This window comes from Leptonychotes weddellii, chromosome 5 (genome assembly GCF_054177405.1).
Source record: "Leptonychotes weddellii isolate Sample4059 chromosome 5, ASM5417740v2, whole genome shotgun sequence".
In the NCBI taxonomy this organism is placed as follows: Eukaryota; Metazoa; Chordata; class Mammalia; order Carnivora; family Phocidae; genus Leptonychotes; species Leptonychotes weddellii.
This window is the reverse complement of record NC_138373.1, coordinates 109,970,944-109,981,521: the sequence shown is the minus strand read 5'-3', so window position 1 is coordinate 109,981,521 and position 10,578 is coordinate 109,970,944. Positions and strand designations below refer to the sequence as shown.

Below are 10,578 nucleotides of genomic sequence, written 5' to 3'. Positions count from 1 at the left end.
AGCCACTGGCTATGAGAAGCCTATGGAATTCAACTGGTGGATTCAAAAGGACTACAGCTGGCAACTCTCAGAAAATTAAGCTGTTGGCCACAGTAAGAGATCTGAATGACACATTTTTATAACCATCAAAGTCACATACTTGCTTGAATTTTCACATGGGCAACAGGAAGTGACTCACACCAAACAGATGTTAAAGGAACGGTGGGAGATAAAATGATAAGGTATTTTTATTCTATCGGGAGGCATATGTAATGCAAATACCTGTAGCCTAGACAGCCCCAAGTCTCCCAGCACCCTGTGGTCACTATTTTATTTAACAGAAAAATGAAATGACTCAAGATCCATTCCACATAATAGCTATGTGGTATTGGTTCTAATGCGTTATCTACTCCCTCTGCTCCCACCCCGCAGTGAAGGAGTAAAGGTAAATTTACTTCGTTAATTTGGTGAAAATGATTTGCTGCATATGTGTTCCTGAGTTATTATATCCTATATGCTGCTATTTGGCTTCCACTCTTGTTTCTGGAGTTCCTAGGACATGATGATACACAATAATTTACCAGAGCAATTTCTCTTCAAAAGTTTGAAAGTATGTCTCTGGGAGTTGCTGCTTAATTAGTCAATACAACAGCAGAAAATTCCAGTATTTCTAAATTGGTAGATTTGTTTGGAAAACACAGTCATGGCTAGATAACCAAACTACTTTTTGCCATAGCACATCTATGAATTGATGAATGAAAATGCAATAATTCTTCCTTACCCCATGCCATACCATAAAATTGGATCTAGACCACAGGTTTTGGTCAAAGCAGAAGGAAACTTTTTTCTCCCCCTAGTAGTCCCTTTCCTTTGCTTTCCTTCTTGACTGACCTTCCTGTTTTCTTTCAAGCTTCCATCTGCCTTTTAATTAAGAGTCAGAATGAAACTTTGACCTATGAAAATCTAAAAGGCTTTTTAATTCTAACTCATTTGTTTCCAGATATGAGATTTTTTTAGTAATGAATGCCATTACTAAAATTTAGTTTCTAAAATTTGTCCCAGGAGACATTCTGGAGCCTTTTACTTGAAGAGCAGCTGCAGGGCATTATTTTGTTTCTGGCTCAGCCAATCAGCACCCTACCATGGGCAGCTGGCTCCTTCACCTTTTTTTTTTTTCTTTCTTTCTTTTTTTTGGCTTTCAAAGCTTTAGTCACTTTAAAACCTTAGAAACACAGTTCTGGTCTGGGGGTGGGTTCAACCTCCAGAGTGGCTCTGATCCTACTCCTTCCCCAGGCAGGACAAACCAGACCTCCTTCTCCCCGGCAATGGATGCAAGCTAGGGGTCAAGGCCTGACTGCGGAGATGGACTTTGGCCCCCAAAAGTTCACCCCAGAAGGAAAGATTTGGGCCACTATAATGAAGGATTAAAGTCTGGGGCTCCCCAGCTTTCGTTCACCCTGCAAGAGGGGCAGGGAAGTGTCAGAGGCTCTTTGGGGGAGGAGGGAGCAAGCACCCACCTCTCCTAGCTGCAGAGAGCAGTGACAGAGGCCAAGAGGAGCTTATCTGTCACCTCAGGTTCTGTCAGCTCCTTTGAGGTGGCTGGGCTGGGGCAAGAGATCGGAGACAGCTGTCTGCCCTGGTCTCAGGCCAAGATGGGAATAGGGCTACTTCAGGAAGGTGGGAAGTTGGAGTGTTTTTGTTTTAAGGACTATTTTCTTTCACTTCTTAAATATATATATATTATTTTCTTTCACTTAAATATATATATGCATATATATGCATTATATATGTGTGTGTGTATATATATGTGTGTGTGTGTATATATATATATGTATATATATATATATGGCAAGAGTGGATCGGTGGGCAGCCTGGCTTCCCAGCATCACTCCCTATCAAAGTTCTGACTCAGGAGGAAGTTGACAGCCAAATTCTCTACCCCCGCCCCGCCCCCCACAAGAGAAGTAGGCCTGGGTCACCAGGTTATCTGAGAAGCCCAGGGCCTTCAACCTCCTTATAAATTCTCTCTACTGTGGCTTCACCTAGATGTAGTTTATCTGCAGGGCCTCCTTGCCTATGGACCTACGTCACCTTCCACATCTGAGATGTCTGCCAGCTCCCCAGGGGTCTCATTCAGCATCTGGATGAACTGCTCTTGTTGTTGGCTAATCTGCTGCAAAAGCTGAGGGTTCTTCTGGCCAACAGTTGAATGAGGAGATGGGCATGGATTTTAACTCACTACTGACATTCCACAGCAAAAGCCAACTTCATAAGGTAAAAGGGCATAAATGAGCAATGAGCATTTCTCAAGCAAATATTTTTTTGTTTGCTCACTTACATTGGCAGGTATAGGATAATATTTAATGGGTAATATTTTATTCATACACTGTAATATATATTCTGACCAAACTTTTATGTGGAAGGCATGGATCTAAGCATGGGGGAGGCAGCAGTGAATAAACAAAAACAAAAACAAAAAAGCTCCTGTCTTCCTCTTAGGCTTACATATGATTTGGGAAAAAGAAACAATATTTAAATTACGGGAGAAGTACTTTGATGTTTGATGTTTTGATGATTATATATATATATACACACATACATACACATACACACATTTATTAACAGATTTATAAAATATTGACACTTTGGACTTTAGGAAACAGGCTTTAATGTCATTTATTAGATAGGTATTAGAAAAATATACAACATTTACATAATAGGAGACTAGATTTTACTATAACACAAGGTAGATAAAGCCATTTTAAATCATTTTTTTAAAAAAACATTGCATGCTTTTCTGCCATGGGAAAAGCTTATTAAAGCTAAATTAATTCTTAATAACAATATATTGTTTGAAGTAAAATATAGAGGGCTTCTTAAGGTTGTTGAACAAGGACACTGCTCATCCACTAAAAAGCAGTAGTCAAGTTAAGGTCAGAGGATCTCTTGATTAGTGAATTTAATGAATATTATTTAGGTGAGTTTATATCTTAAGCTTTGAGTGCACAGAAGGCTCTTCACTCTATTTTTTTAAATTAAGTCAGTTTCAATTCAGTTTTCAGAAAATTGACAGTAGATAAAAAACTGACTTCTTGGTAGGTCAGGGATAATGCCTAACATATGACTTGTACATTTTATTTGTAGGCGTCATCTGTTCTTAATTTGCAACTATAAATGTTGACCCTATTTTACTCATTAGAAAATTGTGTTCAAATGAATCTACTCTAAGGGCATGAAATAATGTTTATAATATAAATGTGAGATAGATTTTACCCATCTAGGCCTTCTCTTTAAGTGCGTTCAAATTTAAATGAGGATACCTCAATATTAAATGAATAACAAGGTAAAAAATGGAGTACTCCTTTTCTCTCCACAAAGGGACTGAATGGCTGCCTGCACACCACAGACATTTTATTACATTTATTACAAACTTTTACCCATAGACCTTTGCCAGATAAGGCCAGTGTCCACTAGTTCCTCATCTCACTTGGGCATATACTAAGGATATAAAATTTGGTGCAGATTCCCAACTCCTAATGCTTCAAAGTGTAGACCTTTTACCCCATGCAAAAGCCATACTATGGGCCAAAGGGAAAAAACAACCATTATTGCACAGAGCTGGGGAAGTCCCAAAGTAACAAAAGATGGTGTGACTGTTGCAAAATCCATGGACTTAAAGGAGAAATATAAAAACATTGGTGCTAAACTTGTTCCAGATATTGCCAGTAACAGAAATGAAGAAGCCGAGGATGGTACCATGACTGCTACTCTGCTGGCACACCCTATTGCTAGTGAAGGCTTGGGAAGATTTGCAAAGATGCTAATCCAGTGGAAATCAGAAGAGGTGTGAGGTTATCTCTTGATGTTATAATTGCTGAATTTAAGAAGCAGTCTAAACTTGGGACAACCCCTGTAGAAACTGCTCAGGTTGCAATGATTTCTGCAAGTGGAGATAAAGGAATTGGCAACATCATTTCTGATGCAATGAGGAAGGCTAGAACAAAGGGTGCTGTCAGAACAAAGATGGAAAAATACTAAATGAGGAATTAGAGATTATTGAAGGCATGAAGTTTGATTGAAGTGATATTTCTCCATACTTTTTTTAATACATCAGAAGGTCAGAAATGTGAATTCCAAGATGCCTCTCTTCTACTGAATGAAAAGAAAATTTCTAGCATCCAGTATATTGTATCTGCTTCTGAAGCTGCCAGTGTTCACCATAAGCCCTTGGTCATAATCGCTGAAGATGTTGATGGAGAAGGTTACAACTAATAGGTACATTAGTTTTGAATAGGCTAAAAGTTGATCTTCAGGTTATAGAGGTCAAAGCTCTTGGTTTTGGTGAGAATAGAATGAGATTAAAGACATGGCTATTGCTACTGGTAGCATCATGTTTGGAGAAGGATTGACTCTAAATCTTGAAGATGTTCAGCCTCGTGACTGAGGAAAAGTTGGAGAATTCATTGTGACCAAAGATGATGCCATACTCTTGAAAGGAAAATGTGGGAAGCCTCAAATTGAAAACTGTATTCAATAAATCATCAAGCACTTAGATATCACAACTATTAAATATGAAAAGGAAAAACTAAATGATCATCTGGCAAAACTCCCAGATGGAGGAGCTATGCCAAATTCGGTGGGACAAATGGTGTTGAAATGAATGAAAAGAAAATTAGAGATGTCCTCAATGCTATGAGCTGCAGTTGAAGAAGGCATTGTTCTTGGAGGGGTTTGTGCTCTGCGCCAGTGCATTCCAACCTTGGACTTAATAACCCCAGCTAATGAAGATCAAAAATCAATATAGAAATTATTAAAAGAACACTTGAGATCCCTGCAATGACCATTGCTGTATTTGGAGATAAGTGAATATGATGGAAAAAGGAATCATGGATCCAGCTATGGTTGAAAGAACTGTTTTATTGGATGCTGCTGGAGTAGCCACTCTGTTAACTATCGCAGAAATTGTAGTCACAGAAATTCTCAAAGAAGAGAAGGACCCTGGAATAGGTAGAATGTGTGGTATGGCAGGTGGCATGTTCTAATTTCTAGAGTCATGCTTTCCCATTATTAATGAACTATGAGAGGAAGCTCAGGGCAGTGCTCCTCACCAGTAACTTCAGAGAAGTCAATTGAAGGAAATGACTGAAGAAAAGGCTGGCTGATGTTTAAGAAAATCACTATAATCATGAGTTACTGGTTACAGTTGACAGTAAATAATGGTTTGCTGCTGTCATTGTCCATGCTGACAAATAATATATCGTGCATTTTTTAATAAAAAAGACATTTGTACATTCCTGATAACTGAATACAAGAGTCATGTTCCAGTGTACTGCTTTCAACTTAAATCACTGAGGCATTTTTACTATATTTAACTATTCTGTTAAAATCAGGATTTAATACTTGCCATCACTGGATGAGAAGTTAAGAAATGGCCTTCCTGTGGAGAATAACAATAATTGTGTACAAAGCAGAGAAATAGTCAATTATGTGGCAACACTTTAGTAGTAAAAATTTGTTTCCAGTTTAAAAGAAATTTAATTTGATTTGTGAAGAAAATAATATTCAATTTTTGGCATAACCATAAATATTTCCACAATAAATGTGAATTTAATAGTAAATGGAATAGTATTTCTGTTGATTAAAATTGTAGATAACATGGAAATGCAATATATTTTGGTAGGTTAAAAACTGGGCAATTATTTCTGTGTATGGTAACTGATTCTAGCAATTAATATGCCACTCAGATTGATTACTAATGTAAAAAATGAAAACCTTTTCCTCATACTTAGAAATTTTCATGCAGAAATAGAAAAGCCACATATGTACAACCCTCAATACAATTAATCCGCATATACTAAAAACTTTAGACTTTAATTAAACATTTTAATACTTTTAGCACTTTAGGGCTGTTTAATTTCTATTATACCAGTGGGAAAATTAAAACATAGTGTATCAGTCTTAGAAGAACTCAATTATTGAAGCATCAGAATTCCTGCCACAATTCTTTATTCATTTTCATTAATTTTTATGATATTAACCATTTTTCTACCATAACTAGTTAGAAAGCATATCAAGGAAAGCAGTGCTCCAGAATTGAAAAAGACATAATCTTTACCTTCCAGTTTGAAAAACTAGAAAAGGCATACAAAAAAGTTTAATAATAAAGAGCTTCCTAAATGTCTTATCTGAGAATATAAGGAAGGGAAAGATTGAACCTAACTGAAGGTGAGGAAATGGATTACTGGTCCCTTTTGGTGAAAGTGTCAGTCCAACTCAAATGATTTTATGGGGAAAAATATTTTGGCTCATATAATTGCAAAGATAAAAAATCAGACTAAATATAGTTTGCATAAAGATGGATCTAGAAACATAAAAGAAACAATTAAAACTCTCACATCAGATTCCTTCTCTTTGTTTTATTGCCAAACAGCCTAATGCAATGTAATAGAAAACGTGAATTTTGAGGTTTGCTATCTCAAAAAAAAAAAAGATACAATTGAAAAATTCACATTACAAAGCACACACATATATAGATATAGATATGAAGATATGGAGAATACTTGAGTAGTAGTTGCATGTTGAAGAACTAGTATGTAGATAGTCATATGGGCAGTATGACAGTGGTTTAAGTTGAATTTTGTAGTTAGTAGATGCTGCTTTAAATTTTACACTTGTGTTCCTAGCTGGATGATTTAGGGCGAATCCCCTAGCTGCTCAAAAATGGATTCTCCACATGTCCAAAATGGTGATAACAGGTCTTAACAGGGCACAGGTCTTGCCAAATAATAAAGGTTTGAATACTGTATAAGAATGTTGTCATTATTACTTATTATAGAGACATTGCTTTGCAAAGTCTAAAGTGTTATAGAGATGGAGATTAGAAGTCAGGAGATTATTTTATTCCTATAAGGATATTCTATGATCTCCTAAAACACTATATTTCCATAGAATTTCTATTGACATTCACCACCACATCTACTTAATTATCAGCATTTGAATCTCATACCTATCAACTAGATCATTTCACTCAGCATATAAACATGCAGTTATTTCTCCAATCTAAAAAAATATTTTGAATAAAATAAAATAAAATGCTTAACCTGAATCTGGCCAAAAAAAAAAATATTTTGAATATACTTCTCTTTTTGCAAATCAAAAGATTTGCTCATACTCAATATTTCCATTTACTCTACTTCCACTGTGTTTTAATCTCATTCTGATATTACTGTTATATCTTCCTACACTCATGTATAAACTGTAATTCTGTAAGCTCTTGGTAGTGGAATGGTGAGGGTATAAGCATATTCAGTTTTATTAAATATTGCCAAATAGTTATTCAAGTGGTTGTAACAATTTGCATTTCTAATATTAGTGGATAAGGGATTCTGATATTCTGTATTCATGCCACCACTTGATACTGTTAAGTTTTTTGTTTGTTTTGTTTGCTTGTTTTTTGTGCATGTTGACTTTTGGTCATAATAATAGAATGATAATTCATAATTTCAAGCTTTTGCTGATTACTACTATAATTGGAAGTAACTTTCTATAATTATTTCTATGTATTAATTTTTAATATATAGTCATTGATTTACTGATTACCTTCATATATTTTGGATATTAATTGCTTGCATGCATTCAAAATGTTTTGTCAGTGGCATGCTTTCCCTATCATATTTTGACACAAAGAAGGTTTTAATATAAATAAATAAAATTTATTAGCTTTTCATCTTCTTAAGAAAACCTCCCTCCCCTGAGATCATCAAGTTATTCTTATATGAATGCCTTTAAAACTTCTGAAGTTTTTCCTTTCACATTAAAAATTTTAATCTACCAAGGATGATTTTAATGTGGAATTTGATTTAAATTCCCTTTGTCTAGTTAACTAATTTTTGCACTTGTACTAATCCATCCTTTCTCCATTGTGTAAGTTCTGTCATATATTCAGTGCCAATATATTTGTGCACTCTCTATTTATTCTGTGTTTGAACCAACTCTACACCTTTTGATATCTAATAACTTTAACTAGCAATAAATAATCCAATATTTATCCAAAAAAATTAAGATTAAAGAATAAATGGAGTCTGAGAACTTTTGGAAAACATCAAATACAAAAATATGTGTAATGGGAGTCCCAGAGGACTGGAGAAAGAGAAGAAACAGAAAAATATTGATAAAAAAATGATTTAAAACTCCCTAATTTGATGAAAAACATCAGTGTACATATCCAAGAAGCTCAATAAACTCCAAATGGGGTAAATACAAAAATCATCCATAGAAATTTATAGTCACACTGTTTAAAGTGAAAATCTTGAATGCAGAGAGAGAAAAATGATTCATCATCTATAGGGAAACATCAATAATATTGAAGCCTATTTCATATCTGAAATATCGGCAGTCAGAAGGCAGTGGAAGAACATATTCAAAGTTCAGAAAGAAAAAAACAAACTCTTCCTAACTTTTCAAGGTGATGGGTATGTTTATTACCTTGATTGTGTGATGGTTTCACAGGTGTATATATGTCAAACATCATAAAATTATATACTTAAATGATGTGCAATTTTTTGTATATCAATTATACCTCAATAAAACTGTTACAATTTTATCTCCAGAAAAATAATACTTCAAATATGAAAGGGAAATAAAAAGCTTCCCAGATAAAGACTGAGAATTTATTAATAGATTTATATTACAAGATAATGCTGCTGTAAACATTGGGGTGCATGTATCCCTTTGAATCAGTATTTTTGTATCCTTTGGGTAAAGACCTAGTAGTGAAACAATTGCTGGATCATAGGGTAGTTCTATTTTTCACTTTTTGAGACACCTCCACATTGTTTTCCAGAGCGGCTGCATCAGTCTGCATTCTCACCAATAATGCAAGAGGGTTCCCCTCTCTCTGCATCCTTGCCAACACCTATTGTTTTCTGTCTTGTTAATTTCAGCCATTCTGACGGGGGTGAGGTGATATCTCATTGTAGTTTTGATTTGTATTTCCCTAATGATGACTGATGAGCATCTTTTCATATGTCTATTAGCCAAATTATGGAAATAGCCCAAATGTCCTTCGACCGATAAATGGATAAAGAAGTTGTGTTATAAACACACACACACACACACACACACACACACACACACACGGGAAGATTAGTCATCCATAAAACAGAATGAAATCTTGCCATTTGCAATGATGTGGATGGAGCTAATGAGTATTATACTAAATACAATAAGTCTGTCAGAGAAAGACAAATACTATACAATTTCATTTATATGTGGAATTTAAGAAACAAAACAGATGAACATAGGGGGAAAAAGAGAGAGAGAGAGAGGCAAACCAGAAAACAGACTCTTAACTATAGAGAACAAACAGAGGGTTATGGGAGAAGAGGTAAGCAGGGAGATTGGGTAAACGGATGATGGGTAGTAAGAGGGTACTTGTGATGAGCACTGGGTGTTGTATGCAAGTGATGAATCACTAGATTCTACACCTGAAACTAATGTTACACTGTATGTTAACTAACTGAAATTTAAATAAAAACTTGAAAAAATATTTATAAGAAATCCTAAAGGAGGTTCTTCGGGTTGAAATGAAATAACACCATGCCATTAATAGGAAGATATGAAGAACACCAAAAATGTTAAATACATGAATTACTTACAATTAGGGAAGGTTTCCTAAGGCTAAAAATGGAAGAAGGAAATAATTTGAGTGAATGTTAAGGCAACTCTTTGAGGTGATGGTAATATTCTGAAACCAGACTGTCATGATGGTTGCACACCTATACACATTTTCTGAAATCACTGAATTGTAGACTTAAATAGATGAAGGGTCTTTTGGTAACTAAATTATACCTAAATAAAGCTATTTTTAAAAATAAATCAACATAATCTATCATATTTACAGAATAAAGAAGCAATACCAAATGATCATATTAATATATGATTAAAGGCATTTGACATAATTTGATATGCATTAATGATAAAAATCTCTCAGCAATTTAAGAATAGAAGAAAACATCCTTAACCTAGCAAAAAGCATCAACAAAAACTTGCACCTAACCTCATACTTAAAAAAAAAAGACTAAACAGTTTTTTCCTTGTAATTTGAAACAAGTCATAGACATCTAGTTTCACTCTTCCTATTCAAGATTTTGCTGGAAGTCTTAGCCAATGCCATAAGTAAAATAAATGATAAAATAAAATGCATACAGATTTAAAAGGAAATTTTAAAACTGTTTATATTCACAAATAACATGCTTGTTTACATAGAAAATACCAAGAAATGTATCCCACAGTTCCTAGACATAAAAAAAATTGTTAACAGAATACAAAAATCAGCATACAAAATTGGTTATATTTCTTTTATTTATTAGCAAAGACCAGTTGAAAGCTGAAATCATTTTTCCTTCATTATCTCCCATATATACATAAATTATGCATACTTATAAATTTATGTTTGTTTTCTCTTGTTAATCTGTCTTTTGCTACAGGGACCCTACCTGAGAACTTAGAAGTGTAAAAGGAAAATTACTTTTTCCTCTCCTACCATAGCAAATATTTTTCTATTTAGACAGGAAAGATCATATAAGAAGTGTACTTTAC

General features: G+C 34.5%; 1 pseudogene; it reads left to right on the top strand.

Moving 5' to 3' along the window:
• The first annotated feature begins 3,364 nt into the window (after nucleotides 1–3,364).
• Nucleotides 3,365–5,104, top strand: LOC102746333 (60 kDa heat shock protein, mitochondrial pseudogene; annotated as a pseudogene).
• Nucleotides 5,105–10,578: the final 5,474 nt, after the last annotated feature.